The sequence below is a fragment of the Callospermophilus lateralis genome, chromosome 1 (assembly GCF_048772815.1).
Source record: "Callospermophilus lateralis isolate mCalLat2 chromosome 1, mCalLat2.hap1, whole genome shotgun sequence".
NCBI classification, from domain to species: domain Eukaryota; kingdom Metazoa; phylum Chordata; class Mammalia; order Rodentia; family Sciuridae; genus Callospermophilus; species Callospermophilus lateralis.
In genome coordinates, this window is record NC_135305.1 from 220,744,128 (window position 1) to 220,764,617 (window position 20,490).

The following is a 20,490-nucleotide window of genomic DNA, read 5'->3' on the forward strand; positions in this document are numbered from 1 at the left end:
TCCCCGAGCCAGTGTGAACCAGGAGTCCTCGGGCATTTTCATTAGAAGGCCATACAGTATGTGATCCAGTAACAGGAAGTGTCCAGAAAGGGCAAACCCATGCCAGGGAATATTATTTGGCCACAAAAAGGAATGAAGTACTGTTTCCCGCTACCACCTGGGTGGATCTTGAAAACAGCTCAGGAAAAGAAGCCAGTCCCAAAATACCCCGCCCCGTGTGATTCCATTCAGAGGAAACGGCCGGAACAGTTCTGGAGACTGGGCGTGCAAGAACAAGGTGCAGGCAGGTGTGGTTTCTGTGATGTTCTGGATGCGTGGTGTCCCCCAGAGCTCACGTGAAACAGTGCCAGAATGTCCAGGGGTGGAGTGGTTAGGTCATGAGAGCTGCAACCTAATCCACTTGAGTGGATTAACTGGGTGTCAGTAGACAGTCGGGGTGCGGCAGAGGAAGTAGTCCCTGGGGGTGTGCCGTTGAGGTTGAAGTTTTGCCCTGTTGACCAGAGCTGTCTCTGCTCCTGGGTGCCATGTTCTGAGCTGCTTCTGTCCTGATGCGCTGCCTCGCCTTGGGCCCAGGCTGAGGGGTTGGCCAGCCTTGGACTGAGCCTCTGAGCCAGTGTTAACTGTTCCTGCTCCACGTTGCTCTTGTCAGGTCTTTTGGCCACAGCAATGAAAAAAACCTGACTGATCATTTTCTTCTGGGCCTGTGTCCTGGGTTTGTGGGCACATTTCCCTGTGTCTGCAGTGCTTCTCCCTCTCTCTGGGCCTTGGTCTCCTCTCTGTGTAAGGACAACTGTGGGGTTGGCCTGGGACTCACCTTAATGACCTCATGTTTACTTCATTGCTCTGTAAAGATCCTAGCTCCAAATGTGTTCCAAAGTACCAGGCCTGAGGACTTCAGTGTAGGAATTTCAATCCAATCCACAGCACGGGGGGAACTGCATTCTAAACCCAGGGCACAGCTGGGCAAAGGCCCTGAGGCAGACCAAGCCTAGGGTGTTGGTGCAGCAGCACGGAGCCGTGTGGCGGGAGCAGAAGGAGTGAACATAGGAGGAGGGGGCGGAGCGTTTGTTATTAGAGAATTAACTGTCATTTAAACCTCTGTGTCTGTTACCATTGGACCTTAAGTGTCCCCAAAGGCCCTTAGGCTACAGGCTTGTTCACGTAGCCTGTGGGACTATTGGGAGGTGAAGGAACCCGGAGTAGTGGAGCCGAGTGAGAGGAAGCTGGGTCACTGGGGGCTATTGGACGTGGCTCTTCCCATCTCGGCTTCCTGCTGCCTTGGGGTGGGCAGCTCCTCTGCCGGGAGCCATGGCGGTCTGCCTCACCACGGGCCCCAAGCAGTGAACCCAACCAGCCACAGACGACGACCTCAGAGACTGTGAGCCACTGTGGACCTTCCCCTCCCAGCTGGTCATCCCAGGTCTCCCCTCCCAGGGCTGGAAGGCTGACCACAGTGCCTCAATGGGGCCGCCCCAGGAACAGCACCCCCCCCCCCGGAGGTGCCCAGGTCCCCAGGTCCCTGCTCCAAGGCCACCTCCTCCATGAGGCCTCCTCCCACCACCTATTGGAAACCACACCCCACACTCCGGCGTCTTCTGCCTCTTCTGCTGTCCCTGACCGTCCACCTCCCCACGTGAGATGCCAGCCTGAGGAGGTGGAGCCATGGTTTCCCGCCATGGTGACGTCCAGCACCTGCAGCAGGGTCCCGCAGGTAGCAAACGTGACACGTTTGACAAGTGGGCAGAGGTGGCAGCCTGGGAGTCTGTCCCTCAGCAGTGAGAGACGTATGCCTCACTCTGCTTCACGGTGGCACTTGTTTGACAAATGGAAGGACCATGGGAATCTTACCGCAGAGCAAGTTTATAAAGACCCCTCTTCCTACAATCCTCATGACACTGCAGATTTCGTCATGATTCTTCTATCTGTTGTGGGGATGTACAAGCAGTGACTGTGGCATCAGCACTGTGGTCATTCTGGGGTGCCCGTAACTGCCCCCAGACAATCCACACAATCTGACCCCACCACAGGCCCCAGGTCCCCGCCTGTCCCTCTCCTTAACTCAGGTGATAAAGCAGCAGCCGGATTCGAGAGACTGATTCTAATTTGGAAAAAAGCTTCTACTGCACATAACACATTCCCAGGCGGCATCCCGCACCCCAGGGAGAGGTTCCAGGAAAGGAGGAGCCCGGCCACGCAGCCCACGCCACCGGGTTCGCTTTAAGAAACTGCCACAGCCCATGACATTCAGCAGCTCCAGGCCGCAGCCACCAAGGCGGAGACAGGACCTTGCACCAGCAAACACACTGCAACTTGGAAAGCTCAGATCATCGCTGCCGTTTTTACCAGTAACTTTTTTTTTTTAAATGAAGGGACAGCAATGTTATTTTGGACATAATGCCACAGCACACTCGATAGGCTACAGGATGAGTAAACACATCTTATGTGACTGAGAAACCAAAAGCTTCCTGGAACTCCCTTCTGGAACCTAACCTGCAAGCGCCTGCCGTTCTGAGCCTCCCCTGCAGCCCGACCGACCACATGATAAGGTTTCTTGCAAGCATCGGGAGAGCTGGGCACGGCCAGCTGAGTTCGCAGCCCTTTCCACCGACAGGAAGCAAGCTGAGATGGGGAGGGACCTGGCCACAGCTGTTGACAGTGAGAATAAGTCTGTGGGGAGCCACAGGGGAGCGCCAAGCCGGGGGACCCTGGAGCCCCCACCTCTCGCCCCCAGCTGCGTCTCCTTGCCATCCGTGCACCCGCGTGGCTCCGTTTCCTGCACTCTGCAAAAGTAAGGCAGAACCTCCCAACCCTGAAAGGCATTCTTCTTCTTCTTCTCATTTCTCAAGTATGAAACTGAGGCAGGGACTCAGCCAGGACGCAACTCAGGCAGTACGACCTCAAAGCCCGTGCTCAACCTGGACGCCTCCGCAGCGCGCGAACAGATTCCATACAGTCTCCATTGTGTAGTGGCTTCTTGGTATCCAGGACCCCCACAGACGCCAAAATCAAGGATGCTGGAGTCCCTAACGTAAAATGGCATGGTGTTTGCACAGGACCTCTGCATATCGTCCTGTAGACTTTAAATCATCCCTAGATGAAGTAGGATACCTAACAATGTAATGTTATTTAAAAACAGTTGTTGTGTTGCATTGTTTAGGGAACGATGACAAGAGAAACATCTATACCTGCTCAGTGCAGACCCAATTTTGTCCCACATATTTTTAATCCGAGGTTGGTTGAATCTGAGGAGGCAGCACCCACAGGTATCACCCTCTCCCACATTTCCACCTTCAGATGGTATCTTCTTAATTGTAGCCACGCTCATCTGAAGCACTACATTTGGAACTGGACTCTAAATTTGGTTTAACATAAATTAAGTGTATCTCAGAAGAGATATCTGCCAAGGTTGGTGGCATGCCTGAAACCCCAGCTACTTGGGAGGCTGAGGGAGGAAGATCACAAGTTCAAGGCCAACCTGGGAAACTTATCAAGAGCCTGTCTGAAAAATAAAAAGGATTGGGTATGCAATTCAGTGGCAAAACATCCTAGGTTCAATCCTCAGTACTGCAAGAGACAGGGAGAGAGCAGGGACAGAGAATGAGATCCTCTCATTCTACTATAAAAGAAAAACCAAGACCATTACCTGTAAACAGAATTGCCTTAAAATCTCTGTTATACAATGTTATTAAACTCAAGCAGATCCTGTTTCTGGCCTAAGGCTCTGACCCTAGGCCTGTTCTCTCTCAAAAGAGATTAGCAACTGTGAGAGAAACTTAAAAGACACAGTAGCAATTCCACAGCCATTTGTGATTTAAAAAAAAAAAAAAAGGAAAAAATATCTTGTGACAAAGCCGCCGGTTAGAAGGGAACTTCTGTAACCAGGTGAAGGTCATCTTCAAAAGCTCTAGAGAAAAATGTTGCACCCAATAGTGAAATGCTGGAACAAATCCCTTTGACATGGGAACTGAGGTAAAGGTGCAGAGGGCTGGAGAGGGGTCTGGCTGTGCATCAAATTCTGCCACACTTGTACCCAACAGAGAAGCCAAACGGAAGAAGGAGAGAGGTACATTGGCAATCTTCACGGAAACTACTCCCGGCAACTCAGAAACTCCCCAAAATATATGGATACATCCCTACCAGTAATACAAGACAAAGTCCACTGCATGTCGGTACATACACAGCAAACAGAAAATGTTGCCTAAAATATGATATTTTTCAAAATCCTAGAGTCAGCACAACTAACCTATGGTGATAGAAATCAGAGCCGAGCCGTGGTTGCCGCAGGAGCAAGGGGAGGGTGGCAAGGTTGACTCAAGAAGGCCACAAACGACAACGGAGAGGTTCTGCATCTTGATAAGAGTGTGGGTTACACACGTGTGTGGCGCTGGGACTGATTGCAAGGCAAACCCAAGAATTTAGCAAGTCACCAGGAAAATCGGGCTTTGATTTAAAAAGGAAACCATTTAGCATTTGCCTAAAGATGTAAACCAAGCCACACACGGAACAGCTTACAAAGCTAACAAAAAGAAGTGTAGATCCTGTATGAAGAAAAGTGTCCTTATACTGAAGGACATGGGAAAAAACTACATAAATAGAGTAGAATGTACTCCAATTCTTATCAAGAAAGATTCAATTGTTTAAAATTTTTAAATACTCCAAGATTAAGCTCTAGAATCAGTGGAATTTCAGTTAAAATCCCAAAAGAATTTTTTATTGAATTTGATGCTTTAATCATATTTATGTGGGAAAATACAGAATCATGAATAGCCAAGACAGTCCTGTCCTAGGACAATCAAGGACAACCATTAATGTGATGATAGTAGCCAGCTTCCAAGAGAGCCTCAGAGTCCTTGGCTCCCCGTGTGCGTGAGAATATAGGACACACTTTTGTAATCCCCTCCCACAGTGAACCAAGACTGACCTTGTGTGATGAACAGAATACAGTGAAAGTAACAATAAGTGACTCTTCAAGACTAGGTCATAAACGTCCCTGTGGTTCCCCCTCTGGCCTCTTGGGTTACTCACCAGGCGCCATACTGTGAGGCTGCTCAATCAGTCCTGTGGAGAGGCCCATGTGGCTGAGCCACCTGGGAAGCGGCTCCTCCAACTCCACTCAAGCCCTCACACCAGAGCAGCCCCTCCTGCCATCTGGCGTCAGCCTCCTAGGAGACCCCAAGGGGGAGTTGCCCAGCTGAGCCACTTCAGAATTCCTGATCCAGATAGCACATGAGCATAATAAATGCTTTTTTTACACTCTCAATTTTTGAAAAATTGTGTTGCACAGTACTAACAAGGTGATGTGGGGATAAAGACAATAAACTGGTATAGAGAACTTATGCCTACTGAACCGTGTCATAATTCAGGGACTAAGTGTGTAAAGGACTTAATATGTGAGCCCTTAACGTCTGGAAATTATCATTGTTATTATCACTATCATCATCACTATATCAACATCGCTGTCATCAGCATCAGCACCACCATCACCATCACCTTCGTCACCACCATCATCTTCACCATCATCACCATCACCATCACCACTATCATCATCTTCACCATCATCATCACCATCACCACCACCACCATCACCTTCACCACCATCACCACCGCCTTCATCATCATCATCTCAGCTCAGGCTAGGAAGCCCAGGAGCATTCATTGACCCGTATGTTTTTAAACTGGAAAGACCCCAGATGCCCACCAGTGTTCAACCTTCATCTCCCAGAGAGAGGGAGACACCCAGAGAGGAAGAAGGCTCACTCCTGTCCCCTAGCCCTTAACTCTACTCCCACTGCCTCCTTGTTGCAGAAGCCACTGTGGTCTGCCAAAGTCGTGCTTTCTCTTGCACACTACAGAAAAGAGATTTATTTCCCACCGTCCCGAAGGCTGCAAGGAAGGAACAGGGCAACACCGAGGTAATGACAGCTCCACACACAGCTACTGTACTGTACAGATGTGCTGTCCTTCCTTTATCCGCCTGTTGATAGACATTTGGGTTGTTTCCATCATCGCGGTTCCAGGAATAACCCTGCCTTGGACATTCCTCGCCATTTCTTTTGATGGATTCATTTATTGGGGTGCCAGCCAGGAGGGGAACTTCTGCTTTCTGGGCCACACGTTTGGCTTTAGCACAGGCCGCCCAGCAGCGGTTCAAAGAGGCGGGACTCACTGCCACTCCCTCAGGATTGTAGGATTCCAGCGGCTCCACCTGCTCCTGGAATAACTACGTCTCTCTTTCGCCCTCTCGAGGTCAGGGTTCATCTCCACCCTGTTCCAGGGCAGACCTGCTGTCCTAGCGAATTCACAGCAGCCGCGGTGGCACCAGGTGGTCACTGAGCAGACCAAGAGCCCCAGGAGACCACCATCCTGAGGGCAGGCACCATCTCATCAGCCATCAAATCTCCAGTTCCGAGGAAGCAACCAACGAGAAGCAACCAGACGCAATCAAGAAGGAGCATCTGCGCACACATCAGAGCCCTGATTTACCTTTGCGCAAAATAGTTTCTTCCCCTTCCTTTTGTGGTCACAGGGGATAAGAAAGACTCCACCCCCAGTTCTTGTTAATTAGCATATCCCCTCCCCTGCCCGCAGCTATTGGTTCAGAGATCACCACGTGGCCCAGTTTAAACCAATGAGAGTAGGGACCCCTGACCCAGGCTTCCTCTTCCAGGCCTGGGACTTCTACAAACCCTTAGTGGTGGAGGCTGAGGTGAGAGGTTGGAAGCAGTTGCAGCCACTGGATGCCCCAAGGGGGAGATCTTGGAGTGGCCTGAAGCCTGAAGAAGGACCTACTGCAGAGAAATATCCAGTCGTCCATGACAACGATGAAATTGTTGAGTCAAGCGAAGCCTGAAACCCACAGTTTGCATGAGTCACACTTTCTTTATTTGGTGTAAGACCCCGGGAGTTAGGACCTCAGTAAGTTTTTTTCTGCAAAAGGCCAGATAACAAAGTCCTCGGCTTTGCAGGACCGCGGTGGTGGTTACAGTTCCTCAGCGCTTGCCATTACAGCCCCCGCGGTTCCCTCGGGAACCTGGCTGGGTCAGGTCCACGGGTCAAGGTTGCTGAGCCCTGAAGGGGGTCTTCTGTCTTTGCACCCTGCAGAGGAGCGCGCTGCTCCCGAAATGCTAGACCCTGTGGAGCTGGAGGGAGGCGAGCGACCCCCACAGGCCCTACTGTCTCCATCTGCCCGGTCTGCAGGCTGCAGCCGGCTCTTGCTTCCCTTTTTTTTTTTTTTTTTTTTTTCTGTTTTTAAAATAATATACTATATTTTTGGACAAGCTCTAAGTCACAGCAAAGTTGAGCAGAAAGTACAGGGGGCCGCCAGGTACCCCTGCCCTACCACGCACAGCCTTCCCACGGTCAGGTCCCCCACAGGGGAGTTCCTTTGTTTCAATCAACAAACCCACACTGACCCAGGACAGTCACGTTACACATCAGGGCTCTTTCCTGGGGTTGTCCGTTCTGTGGATTTGGACAAACTTGTAAGGCCGTGTCTCCAGCATCACAGACTCATGCAGAAGAGTCTCCCTGTGCGCAAGTCCTCTGTGCCCTGCCGTCGCTCCCTCCCTTCCCAGCAACCTCTGGAGCAAGATCTTGCTACCGACTCCATAGTTCTGCCCTTCCTAGAATGTCACAGCGCTGGGATCCTAGGGTATATGAAATGGGCTGCAAATGTCTAGGTGCACAGGTTTTTGTGGGGGGCATAAATTTCAACTCCTTTCATTAGGATATATATTTTTTTCTTTTTTCAGTACTAGAGAGTGAATGCAGGGATGCTCTACCACTGAGCTACAACCCTATTTTGAGACAGAGCCTCTAGCTGGAGGCCAGCTGGCCTTGAACTTGAGAGCCTCCTGCCTCAGCCTCATGAATAGCTGGGATGACAGGCATGGGCTGTCACTGCACATGCTTGGGCCTACAAGCAGCACACGCGTGCACCCTGTTCCACATCTTGCCTTCCCTGCCTCACTACAGACTCGTTTTCCCAGAGCTGTCTGGAGACAATCCCTCAAACACACACAAGCACGTGTGTACACATGAGCGCGCGCGCACACACACACCACACACACACACAGCAACATGGGCTCCATGGAAGCAACATTCTTGCATTTTGTTCCTTGCTGCGGCCTCACACCTGCCACCTGTCTGGCACCTGGTAGATGCTCAGGAAGAGTCGTTGGAGGGATGAATTCCCATTTGACAGATGGGATAACTGAGGCTTCTAAAGGGGATATCACCTGCCCGGGGCCCCAGAGGTAGGAATGGGGAACCAGATCCCAGCACACAGAACCCAGATGCTATGCCCCTAACCGGTGCGCCACCTTGCCTCTTTGAACCACACGAAGTCCCTTTGTGGGCTGTGGGCTGGCCCCACAGCAGACCAGCAGGTCATCAGAGGCGACTGAGCAGATGGCTGTGTCTGGCCCAAGAGAGGAAATTCCCTTCTGACCTCAAGGGTATCAGCTGAGCTTTGAGACTGTTTCCTTTCAGTCATGTGATACCCCAAAGGGGGAAAGGGGGTATGATTCATCACCCCTCCAGGCTGGGGTGAGGCCAGCTACAAAAAGGGGCTCCCTCAGACAGCAGCAATGACTGCGGTTAGATCACCAGAAGGACTTCCCGGTAGCCTCAGGCATGCAAGAAAATGACAAAGGACTGGAGGCCCTTAAATGTAGCAGTTATGTGAGAACGATTCCTCTCTTTGGGGGGACAAAACTCTCAGCTCCCCTCCTCCTTCCTCCAGAACCTCAGAGATGGTCCCCGGGTTGGGCCAGCATTGTGCTCCTATGCAAATCAGCAGCAGGCACTGCGGTGAAGCCAAGGCGCCCTCTTCCCCCTTTGCCACTGTGTTCCCCCTCAGCCCAGCCCTGCCCAAGACAGAGAGCAGGAAGGGCAGCAGGTCCCAGGCCTTCCTTCAGGGAAGCAGGGGGAGGGGGAGGCCTCTGCTGGGGGCTGGGCGGAGGGGACCCAGAGCTGAGCACCACACTGCTGTTGGCTCCCCACCCACACCAGCCCCAGGGAGATGGCCGGAAACAGGAAATGCCTGTCACCGGGGCTTGGCTGGGGGAGATAGTGAGAGGGTGGAGGGGCCCCCGCACCAGCCCCTCAGACCCTTAATCTTGCAGGCTCAGGTACCCAAGGGACCCACAAGCTGCCCAGAGAAGGTGGGCATGCTGTGCAGCCTTTTCAAAGCTTGGAAGGGGAGGAGCAGACTCTACAGACTTGGCCCTGCTGGCAAAGCACCCTGTAAACCAGCCTGTTCTCCTCCCCCCTTCCACCCAGCCCACACTCAGGATCGGCTGCACAGAGAGGCCACACGTGAATCTGGTGACTCCCAGTGCCGCCTCAGGGATCTTGGGCAAGTCACTGGGCCTCTGGTGGCTCCGTTTACTTAGTCTGCACATCCGCGATGAAAATTCCAGCCACATGCCCACTCAGCACCTGTTCCGAAGCCCGACCCTCCAAGACCCAGCACGCACTAATGCTGCAAGCATATATGGAGTGCCTACTGTATGCCAAGCCCTGGGGCCCAGGGGCAGCCACAGCAAACAGGGCCTTGTTCCCACAGGGCTCACAGGTTGGCAGGGAGCCAGGCCCCAGCAGGTAGCAGTGGGCATCAGCGCTCAGTGACGGTGACGGTGAGCAGGGTGCTAGGGTGTGCCCGAGCCGTGCTTGTGGGGACATGCGGAGGCTCGGGTAAGGCTCTGGGGTGCTGGAGGGGGCAGGAGGGCAAGGCAGGCTGCCCCTCGGGGACACAGAGCTGGGGAGCCAGGAGGAGGGGTCTGCGCAGCCCAGGGTCCAGCGGTGCTTCTGCCTTGGACGAGTGTCCGTTTCTTAAGTAGAAAGACGCTCCAGGCCTTGCCCAGGCACTGCCTCGGGAGCGTGAAGCGTGAGTCCACACACAGGCCTGGGCCGGAAGGATCACAGCAGTTTACTGGTAACAGGCGGAAGGTGGGATCCACCCAAATGTTCATGGACAGGAGCATGGAGAAGCAGATTGTGTAGGCTGGGAATCCCTAAAATGACGACAGACTGGGCGGCTGTTCTTGCGTTTATCTCCGGGCTCTGTGTCACTGAGATTTCAAAAGCCAAGCATCCGTGCTCCGTCTAGATCACTAGGGCCACTGTGATCACCCAAAAAACTGTGATTGATTTTTAGACTTCGAGGTCTGTCTCCCTCCAGCCTAAAACCCTGTGGGAACAAGGCCCTGTTTGCCATGGCTGCCCCTGGGCCCCAGTGCCGGCATACAGTAGGCACTCAATATATGCTTGCTGCATCAATGCCTGATGGGGCTCAGTGGGTTGGGCTTTGCAGCAGGTTCTGAGCGGGGGACTTAGCTGGTGTTTTCATGGCCGATGTGCAGACTAAGTACAGGGAGCCACCACAGGTGTAATGATTTGCCAGGGTCCCTGTCTGAACTTAAAACTGGGAGGGTTTTTTTTTTTAGATTTTGGATTTTGCAGATTTGGAAATATCTGCACATGCACAGTGAGTAATCTTGGGGATGATCCCAAGTCTAAACACAAAATTCTTTTGTTTCACATACACCTTAGACACACGGCAGGAAGAAAATTATATACAGTGTTTTGGATAATTTTGCCCATGAAACAAAAGTTTGTGGGCATTGAGGCTTCAGACTATGACATTACGTCGGCTGAAAAAGCTCCTGAGTTTGGATTACAGGTTTTTGGAGTAGGGATGCTCCACCTGTACACCACCAAGCACTAACCAGGGGCAAAGCACTGCTACCCGCAACCCCACGGCTAAACCCCAAACAGCATGCCCTGGAGAACTGCAGCCCCACGCCCACAGAACACTGGGAGATGCAAACCAGTCGGCCAAAGCAGACCGGCAGGCGCAGGTGCAGGCAGGGCCTAGGGAGGGCAGGAGGGGAGAAGTGTGGGCAGAGGTGGCTGTGTCCAGTCTTTTATTGTTGGGCTGATGGCTCAGGTCTATAAATAGGCTAAAATTTATCAATTCCTGCTTTAAATATCATTGTCTGTTAGCACAGAGTCAGCATTCTGTATCGCAGGCTCAGCACCAGCGGAGTAAACCACACATCTTGGATTGAAATATTCAGGAAAAATTAAAAATCTGCCTCTGTGCTGACCACGGATACACCTTTATTTTGGCTTGTGGTCATTCCCTAAACAGCACAGTGGAACAACTCTTTTCATAGCATTTATATCAGATTAGGTATTCCGATTCACCCAGGGATGGTCTAAAGTGCACAGGAGGACTTTGTAGGTTCTATGCAAAGACTACATCACTGGCTATGAGGGACCTTACATCTGTTTATTTTGCTATCCCCGGGGGTCCTGGAACGGACCCCCTGCAGATACTAACAGCCAAGGGGTTCTCTGCCGAGTCCCTCCCCTAAAACTAGGAGCACAGGAGACTTGGGGGCTGGGTGGAAAAGAAGGAAATAATTTAAACCACCGCTGGTCAATAATGCGAAATATACTCTCCGGTCACACTTGATAAAGAGAAGGAACAAAGGCAAATATGTGCCCCTTGTACCCATCAGTCCCACTCAGAGCGGAGGAGAAGAGGCTCTGGTTATTCAGCTCCCCCCTCCCTGAGGTGACAAACACTATGGAGAATCCGCGACACCCACGTCCTGGTCCAGGCCCTGCAAGGTGCACCTGTTAAGAAACGCACCTCGTGCCCCACTCCCCGTCCCCAGGTTGAGCTCCTACTAGAGGGAGGCCACCGAGGAGGGGTACGCACCCTCGTCAGTCCCCGCGTGGTCCACATCTGCGGATCCCACACCACGACGGGGGACATCCAGAGAAACATTTGCATCGGTCCTGAACTTGTTCAGACGCCCTTTCTTGCCATTATTCCCCTGGTGACCCCGCGGGGCAGCTGTTCACACTGTATGCACAGGGCGTTAGGTGGCACAGGCATCTAGCTACGACAAAGCCACCCAGGCTGCGCACAGCTGGTCTAGGCAAATCCGTGCCGTTCCCCACGAGGGACGGGAGCATCCACGAATCTGGGTTTCCCTCGTGGGTCCCACAGACCTGAGGGTGCTCAGGTAAGTAGGGGAAGGTGGGGGCCGTGCCAGGAGAGGTGCCAGTTTAAACAGGACGTCCGGGAAGCTTGGGTGCAGAGGGGGACCTGGGACTAGAGGCTTGGAGGGCATCTGGCGGAGGGACTCCAGGCAGAGGGCACAGGGACTGCCAAGGCCTGGGGGGGGGGGGCGCCCTGGAGGCAGAACCAGGGGACACGGGAGGCAGGGGACCAAAGGTCAGCTCTTTCAAAACTGGAGCTGTGCAATCAAAAGGAAGCAACTGGTTGTCACCCCCAGCGCCCACCTGCCTGCCAGATCTCCCGGAGTCCCTGAGGAGGAAGCCATGAATGATTGATGCCTCTTGGAGTGTTTCTCCCAACTGCGCAGCCGCAGCCTCACGCTCGCCCGAGGCAGGTGGGTCTGAGGGTGGCAGTCCCATGTCCCTTGGGATGCTCTGCAGCGGCCCCAGTTGAATGTGCCCCCCGATGCCCACGTGTTGGAAGTCGACCCCGGGTGCGCGGGGTTGAGAGGTGGCCCTTGGAGAGGTGGCCAGGCGTGAGGCTCTGCCTCCCGCGTGGATGGGTGGGTTCTTGCAGGGGTGGGCTCCTGGTAGAGGGACGAGCTCGGCCTCCTCTTTCTGCCTCCTGGGCCTTCTCTCTGCAGCAGGAGGCCCTCCCCAGATGCAGCCCGTGCTCTGGGGCTTCCCATCCTCCGAATCACCAGGGGAATCGGCCTCCGTCCTCTATGACCTTGCACAAAGAAGCCTCCTCCCGGCGGAGGGAGTCACTCAGTGGTAGAGAAATAATCCTGCAGGCAATCCCAGACCCCACCAGGTCTTCTCACCACAGAGCTAAGAGGCTGCAGTTATTATGCCCTGTCTGAATTCCTGAGTCAGAGTCAGAGAATTATAAAGAGTTGTATGTGACATCCATAAGCTTGGGGTGGTTTGTTTCAGAGCAACAGAGAAGCTAAGCATGACAGGTGCCCACACCAGAGGTTTTTTGTGAAAAATCAAAAGGGTTTACAAGCACAAAATCCTGAGAACAACCACACACATAGCACATGCTCCATAAATGAACCGTGGGTTGGCCGGTTGCCCTTTGTTATATTTTGTGAATTTACTGCTGTAGTTTGACATGGGTTGTCTGCTCCGAAACTCATGTTGAGGCTTAATTCCTCAATGGGGCAGTGTTGGGGCCTGGGTGGGAAGTGCTGGGATCGTGGGGCAGAATCCCTCACGAATGGATCCCATGCCTTTAGGCGGGAGTCTACTGGCTATGGCAGAAGCTCAGCCCCTTGCCTATCTGCCTCCACCATGAGTTGAAAGAGAGCAAGGCTCATACCACCTGCAGCTCCTGACCTTGGGCTTCCCACCCTCCAGAACATGATCCCAAGTAACCCTCTTTCCTTTGTACATTACCCAATCTCAGGTATTCTGTTACAGCAACAGAAAATGAACTAAGATGGAAAATTGGGACCGACAAGTGGGGTGTTGCTCTAACAAAACGTGAAAATGCAGAAGCAGCTTTGGAACTGGGTAAAGGGTGAGAGCTGGGGTGGTTTTGAAATAAATGCTAGAAAAAGACACTGTGTGTCGGGGTCTTCTCCACTCCATGGAAACTGTTCTTTTCAAAGTAACAAGACCCGGATGGGATGTTGACACATTTTCTTCTTTTAGCCTCTTGACACTACCCTGTCTGGTGTTCCTCCCAGGTCACTGGATTCTCCTGTCTGACATCTTCGGTTTTTATTCCTCTTCCCAACCTCTCTGTTGCCCTCTAGAGCCAACCTCAATTACTTTCTTCTCTCCCAAAGGACCTCCCCTGCTCCCCTGGGTTTATTTACCAGTCATTCACAGGGACGGCTTGAAGCCCTTCGCAATATTACAGCTATCACCTCATTTGTTTTAAATTTTCTTTTAGTTGTTGACAGACCTTTATTTTATTCCTTTATTGATGGGTGGTGCTGAGAATCGAACCCAATGCCTCACGCATGTCAGGCGAGCGCTCCACCCCGGAGCCCCAGCCCAGCCCTGCTACCTCATTTTTAATCCTTACTACAGTGTGAAAGGCAGGGCCCGTCCCTCCCCACGTGGGAAATGGGGAGCCTGAGTCACGGGGAGGTTGGTACCTTTCCCCAGACCTCACAGCTGGACTGCAGCTGAGACCCCTGGGCCCTGGAGTCCACCCCGACAGGAGCTGGTCAGACTCAGCACTATGGACACTTGGGAGACGGGTCCTGCCCTGGGCACTGCAGAGCCTCCTGGGGCTCCACCGCCAGGCACCCGTAGCTCACCCCGCTGTCGGCTCTGGTGACAAGTGCATCCAGGCGTCGCCAAATGTCCCGTCAGAGGACAGAGCTGCTGCCAGCCTGCCAGCCCCACATGGGAACTGGTACTGGCCACCATGCTGTGCTGCCCTGACCAACCTGACCCACATGGTCCAGTCGGAACTCCCCGGGGCCGGTCCTCCCATCTCCCCATCTCAGTGAACCTCATTCACGCAGCCTGAAGTACAAATTCCTCCTCTTTTCATCCAATCCCTCAGCGAGTCTCACCAAAATCTGAGTTGGATCTGGAATTTGTGGACTCCTGACCTGAGCCACCATCCCTTGTCACTGGAACGCCTTCACCAACCTCCTTCTCCCAGGACTCCTGCTGCCACTCCCAAAACCCCACCGCAGGGCCTTTGCACAGCCTCCCTGCTCTGTGCAGACCTAGCTCCTCCTCCTTCCGCTCTTCTCCTTGACCACGCTCCAGGAAGTGCGCCTCTCTTCTCCACCTGGGGCTTCGGTCTGTTTCTTCTGCACCATTTATTGTAACCTGCCAACATTTTGTTGACTGGTCCCCTGTGGACTCTCTGTCACAGGTGGTGTGGTGCCTCCCCTCCTAATTAAAGAGGTGACCACATCCAGTGCTTGGAACCTGCGAGTGTGACACTGTTTAACAAAAAGCATTTTGCAAGATGTAGGTGACAGAGGCTCTTGACCTGAGGACATGGTCCTGGCTGTTCAGGTGGGCCCTGAAGTCAGCGGCGGGTCTTGAAGAGACACAGAGGGGAAGGCCCTGGGAGATGGCGATCAAGGAACCCCCACGGTGGGCAGGAGTGGGAAGAGGCAGTAAAGGACTGTCCCCGGCGGCCTCCAGGGTCCCAGGCTGCAGGTTCCTGGGTTTCAGACTCCGGCCTCTAGAACCGCGGGGACACCCACCCCTGGATCCAGGCCAGTGTGTGGGGCTGTGCTGCAGCTCACGGGGAGACGGACACACTGCCAGCTCCCCCACAGGCGCGGACGCAGGACCCCACCAGTCAGCGCCGCTCCTACCACTGGCTACGCTAACTCCAAGAGGCTGCCAACTCTCCCCGGTCACGCCACAGTCCCACTCGGGTACTCCTCAAGATAGGGAGACCGTTCCACCGAAAGAGTGGTCCTCGCCCAACGTGACCCTCCCCCAGGGGACCCTTGGCAACACCTGGAGACATTCTGAGGTCACAGCTGCAGGAGAGAGGTGCCACTGGAGCCGAGGGAGCAGAGGCCAAGGGCCTGCCGGGACAGGGCCAGCCCCAGATGTCAGTGCAGAGGCTGGGAATCCGAGTCTCAGCTGGTGCTCGGTGCCAGATGCACCCTGCTGTCCCCTGGCATCTTCTCCCTCTGCTCCTGGCCCCACCCTGAGCTTCCCCATGGAACCAACCCTCCCCAGTCCTCCCCAACCCACGGAACAGGGAGGTGGTCAGCCAGCGCCGGCTCTTCTCCTAGTTGGAAGAGTTGGCTCAAGAATGGGGGGTCCCGGCCTGACATCAGGACATGGTGTGCTCAGCAGCTGGCTGAGGCGTGGATGTGGGACCTCTCCAGACAAACATCTGTCACGGACTGGGGGACTGGGGGGGCGGGGGGCGTGGCTCAGGGGTCGAGTGCTTACCCAGCGTGCAGGGGACCCTGGGTTCCATCCCTGGAAATGCACCCCCAAAATATCGTGCCCAGTGGAAGTCAATCCTAGGGTTTGGGCTTGAGTCCCCAGAAAAGAGACCCCTGTGGTTTCCACTGCACTCAAAACTATGAAAAAATCAATGTGGGGCAGTTGGGGGGCCTTGCCTGACTCTGTGAGGGGGGAGAATGGCTAGAAACAGGAGAATCCCGGGGAAAGCAGGATTAGGACAGAGAGGAGGGGCAAGGGAGGTCCTGAGACGCCCTCTGAGCCCCGGCCCAGCCAAACCCGAGGGCACAGTTACCATGTGAGGCAATGAGCCTTTCTGACAAAGTCAGTTTCATCGGGTTTTTATGTCACAAGATCAAAAGTTCCCGACTGAAATTTCTGCAGACCGAGGTCAGAAAGTCCTCCGTCTTTAGATTTCTCCACCTAAACATCCTTCATGTCTCCCACTGTCCTCCAAGTGACCCAACGTCCAAGTTCCTCCTGACGTCGGGTTTCAGAAATACCATCCCTGATCTCAAAGGAGGACAGTCCATCCCTCTATGTGGTAAGATTTCTAGAAACCCAGCTACGCCCATCCAAAACCTCCCAGTCCTGCCCGCTTCCTCATACCAGTAGTGTTCAGGAGAGGGACAACAGCTCCTTTCAGCCTTCACACATGTCCCCAGCTACCACGTCCAGCTGGCACGTCAGCTCCTCCGGGAAGCCTACCCTGATTGCTCCCAGGATGCTGGTGCTCTCTGCTCCCTGAGCTCCGCCGTCCTCCCAGTGAGCATGGCCTACCGCGCTGCGACCGCCAATTTCCTGGTCACCTGCGTCCTCCTGCATCAGGATATTCTCCGTGACCCAGCCCAGGGCCCCAGACAGAGAAAAGCCTGAGGTGGGTGGTGCTACCAGTCATGGCAGGGTCACCTCTAACATCACCATCATCATCCCATCTCGCAAAGAACCCGGGGGTGAGACGGCGCGGACACTGGCCCAACCCGCGTAGCGAGGGGTGGGACGAGGCAGGTGGGTCCCGGCAGCCTGGACTCGCCCAGCACAGACCCGGGAACAGACGGAGAGGACATTCACACTTCGGATACAGAATTTCACAGGCACCTGCCGTGGGGCAGGTGCTGTTCCAGCCGGGAACACCGCTGTGGACGACGCCGACAAGAGTTCTCGCCCTGACATCCCAGTGCAGGAGGCAGAAAATAACAATTCAGTAAAAACTGTGGCCAATCAGAGGGCAGTGGGTGCATGGAGGAAAACAAAAAGAAGGGAGGAAGCTGGAGGGTGTGAGGAGGCGTGGAAACTGGAAAAGCTCTGGCAGGAAGCCCCAGAGGGCAAGAGGCCATCATGGAGCATACTTGGGGAGGAGAGCTGGGAAGATGGGGCACCTGTGCAAAGACCCTGAGGCTGGGCCCAGCCTGGGTGTTGGAGGCACAGCCCTAGTGTGTGGGGGTGGGCAGAGGACGCTGACGGAAAGATGGCCGGAGGCCAAATGCACATGCCACAGTCCAGCTGGGCACAATAACTGGGAGGTGACAAGCGACTTGAAGGTTGAAACGGGAACTGCTTTATCGTGGGGAAACTCAGCGGGAACTCAAGGTAGCGGGCACCCAAGGTAGCGGGAACCACCTTATTGCCAAACAGCAGAGGTATATCTACCTAACTGATTACACACAGCTTGACTCAATTAGCATCATCCAATCAGCCAATAAGGAATCTCCACCATCTTAATGGCTCGGTGGCGTTGCCTCACAAACCACTCCTCCTGGCAAACTGCCAGGCGCCATCTTGACTTGATTTGCAGTCCCCAACATGCACAGGTCTTTGTAGACTTGTCTTGTTCACCAAGGGCATGGAGGGCCATGGCAGGACTTCCCAACGTCCCTAGGGAAAGTCCCCTGGGCCCAGAGAGAAGGTCAATAAACAAAATAGAACGTGAAGGAAGGCTAGGGCCGAGCGCCGGCCCCGGCTTCCCTCCCATTGGCCCTCACAGGTACGTTGAGATGAGCCTCCGCAGCCTGCTCCACGTCACTGGGCCCTGCTTGAGGCTGGACGGGCCGAGCCCAGGTTCTAGGCAACAGAACCACAGCGGGGCTAATGGCACCTCTTCCAACCTCGGCCCATGAAGCCTCGCCGGCCATCTTTCCTCCCCTTCTGGCTGGAGAGAAGCCGGGTCCAGGAGGTAAAAGGAGCCTGAACCCTGGAGGGATTTTATAAAGCAGGGCCACCCCCCTGCTACCTCCTAGGTGACCCAGACTGAACTGCAATGGGAGCAAGAAATGACCATCATTATCATTGAAGTGGTGCGGTTTGTTACAGCAGCTAACATTACACACCCTGGCTGATATATTCCAGTTGCCTACAAGCAACTCAAGCTTCATGAAATCAAATGAACAAAAACGACTCCCATTAATTCAGTACTTCCTATACGTTGATCACTGTGAATTTACAACTTGTCTTACCATGTTTGACCTTCACACGGCTCTGAGATAAGATGCTATTAAGATCCCCATTTTTATAGAGAAGAGAAGACCATCAGGGCTCGTATAGGCTAAGAAGTTTTTTTCTGTGCCAAGATCACAAGGCTGGACAACACTTTACTTGAAATTGAAACCAGCCTAATATATAAAGAGCTTCTAAAAATCAATATGAACAAAGGCCAGCAGCCTTAGAAGGAAAACATAGCAGGCAAGTGAAATGATCAGATATTATCTCACAGAAAGAAAACACAAATTCCTCTAAAACACAGGAAAAGAGACAGCCTCACTTGGCATAGGAGAGTGCAAGAGTGCGACTTTGGCTATCAAGGGTTCCATTTATCACCCACCCCGTTGGCAAAAAGTCAAGAGCTGACAAAGAACAGTCTTCTGGGGAGGTGGTAGAGAAACAAGCTCTCTGAGTTGTCACTGGAAGGACCCATGTAGCAAGTCCCACCCACAGAACAAATTGGCAATTTCTACCCAAAAACACACAGGATCAGGCACTTTGACCCAGAAATCCCACTTCTGCAAATTTATCCCATGGCTATTCCTGCTCATGTGATGACCAGGTACCTTTCCAGGTTTTTTAAAAAATATATTTAGTTGATGGACACAATAGCTTTCTTTTATTCATTTATTTTATGTGGTGCTGAGGATCAAACCCAGTGCCTCACCCGTGTGAGGCAAGCGTCTACCACTGAGCCACAGCCCTGGCCCTAGGTTCTTTATAGTAAATGTCTCTCTGATGACCATGCTTTATGATAGAGTTTTATGATTCTAATTTTATAGATGAGGAAATTGAGGCACAGGGCGGTTAAGTAACATGCCCATGATCACACAGTGAGGAAGATGAAAAATGGTTCATGGACAAGGTCTTTTTTTTTTTTTAGAAGCTGTAATTGTAGAATAAGGAAATTGTTTCCTCCTGGTCTTATAACTGACAAATTTGTCCAAGCTGGGCACAGTGGCACACGCCTATAATCCCAGCAGCTTGGAGGAAGAGGTGGGAGAATCACAGGTTCAAAGCCAGCCTCAGCAACTGCGAGGCGTTAAGCAACTCGGTGAGACCCTGTCTCTAAATAAAATACAAAAGAGGGCTGGGGCGGGGGCTCAGTGGTAGAGGGCCCCTGAGTTCAATCCCCGGTAAATACCCCTCCAAAACAAAAACAGAAACATTTGTTCAAGATGGACGACGTGAAGAGCTGACATGTAGGCCCACACTGAATTTGTGATTGTCACAAATCCATGGACACATCTGATCCCCTCACATAGCCACCCTTCCTGTCGAGGTGTCTGTGTGTCTGTGCTTGTGGGTACGTGTGCCCATAGCGAAGACACTGAAAACCCTGGACAAGGTCACTGACTGTGCACTTGCTATAACAGAAGCCTGGCAAAACCCAGTGTCCGTCACAGGGGATGGTCAGTTCCAGGGGGTCAGCCACACAATGGAATGCAGGTGTCACAGTCAGGGAACAAGGACCCGCACCAGGCCGCGGTCAGATCCCCACTCTGCCGTTCCCAGTGGGGACACACTCATTGCCTAACCTCCCGAGTCCCTGTGGAGAATGGGGTGACAGCACTAGGGACCTTAGTGGTTGTGGTGAGGATTTAACAGGCTGGCGGGTGGGGAGCACTTAGTACGAGTACCTGAACACTTTTCCTGCAAAGGTGCAGGTAGCAAGCACCTTCAGTTCCCAGGCCAGCCAGTCGGGAGCTGGCTGGCCCCTCGCTGAGGCCACCGTCCACGTGTAGTGAGCAGAACATAAATGTTTGTTAAGTAGGCTTAACATGTGCAGCCTCGTCCTCAACAAGGACGTCTGTGTGTCCATCCGGAAAGGTCCCGAGGCAGCTACCCAGGGAGGAAAGTAGGAACAGAGCATCAGGTGGCGCAAGGGGGAGCAGCCGCATGTCCCTTGGGGCCAGGACATGTGACATCATGCATGCTGTCACTGTGGGGCATCACGGGCCCACTTACACATTTGGGCGGCGACGGTCAAGCGCTCCAAGAGGTCGGCTGATCCAATCAAGACTCAGCCAAGGAGACACATGAGGTGGCTGCCTGCGTCCCATG

The 20,490-nt window shown here is 53.4% G+C and overlaps 1 protein-coding gene across 1 annotated transcript in view; it reads right to left on the reverse strand.

Moving 5' to 3' along the window:
- The window catches only part of Vav1 (vav guanine nucleotide exchange factor 1), a 49,399-nt gene that overhangs the window by 23,139 nt on the left and 5,770 nt on the right, over positions 1 to 20,490 (reverse strand). The window lies entirely within an intron of this gene.